The sequence below is a fragment of the Aplysia californica genome, unplaced genomic scaffold (genome assembly GCF_000002075.1).
Source record: "Aplysia californica isolate F4 #8 unplaced genomic scaffold, AplCal3.0 scaffold00431, whole genome shotgun sequence".
NCBI lineage: Eukaryota > Metazoa > Mollusca > Gastropoda > Aplysiida > Aplysiidae > Aplysia > Aplysia californica.
In genome coordinates this window covers 426,567-427,625 of record NW_004797701.1, presented here as the reverse complement: position 1 = coordinate 427,625, position 1,059 = coordinate 426,567, and positions in this window count along the sequence as shown.

Sequence of the window (1,059 nt, the reverse complement as noted above, 5' to 3'; positions counted from 1 at the left end):
CCCACCCCCTCACTCCCATTTCAAAACCAAACCAAAACAAAGTCTTGTAAAGAATCTCCTGCCAGCTTAAAATCGTAACAGTCAAGGAAAACCAAACCAAACAACACCAGACCAAACAAAACAAAACTCATTCAACGGTGAAGAGATTTCCGCTTGTCATCTCAGCCAAGAATCTTCATAAACAGCTGCGACTGTTTGGTGCTAAATAACGCAAGATTCAAGTCAAATATCAACCAAATGTGCCGATACAGTTCAGGGAAGACGGCAAAAGAAGTCTAAAAGTGAAAAACAGCGAGTTTTTTGGTGTATAAAGCACATAAAGAGGAATTAGGAGCTTCACTATACACGCTTACCAGTCTGGTCCTATGTACATTCCACACCTTGATACCCAGATTGGGAAGGATTCTCGATGCTTGAATTATCCAGGCGTGTTTTTGTTTTGTTTTGTTTTAGATTGTTTTTACTAGGCTTTTCTTTCAGGGTTTTTTTCTGGGGTTTTTTTTTGGTTTTTTTTTCTGGTTTTTTTTTTCTTTTTTTTTTCTATTGGAACAATTCTAGGTCATAGCTTTGAGGTCTCACAATTGTCAATGGCATCCATCACCATGTTGTATTGTTTGGGTTATGTATGAAGATAGCAGTCAAACAATTCGAGTTTTGTTTTTCTTTTTACAAATAATACTTTTGTTTTAAGATTGTTTTATTTTTGGTTTTGTTTTAGTTGTAGCAGTTTTTAGGGGTGCTGGTATACTTATGTCCCATTTCCGTTCCCTATAAATTATTCTCGTATGTGTTTTGTGGCCATTTGAAGGGGGATATTTATAATTTTTCAAGAATTCAACAGTTGAGATAGTAGCAAAACATTATCGAGCAGCCCTTATCGCGTGCGCACTGTATTTTGCCGATATCATCAGCACACGAAGAAAGTAGTCCTACATAAGTTTAAAAAAATCAGACGAGGACCCATAGTGGTTCATATAAGCATACTTAAACACTTAAACACAAGGCCCATTACAGATTTAGATAAAAGAGCACAAAACATACATGTATACACACACGCAC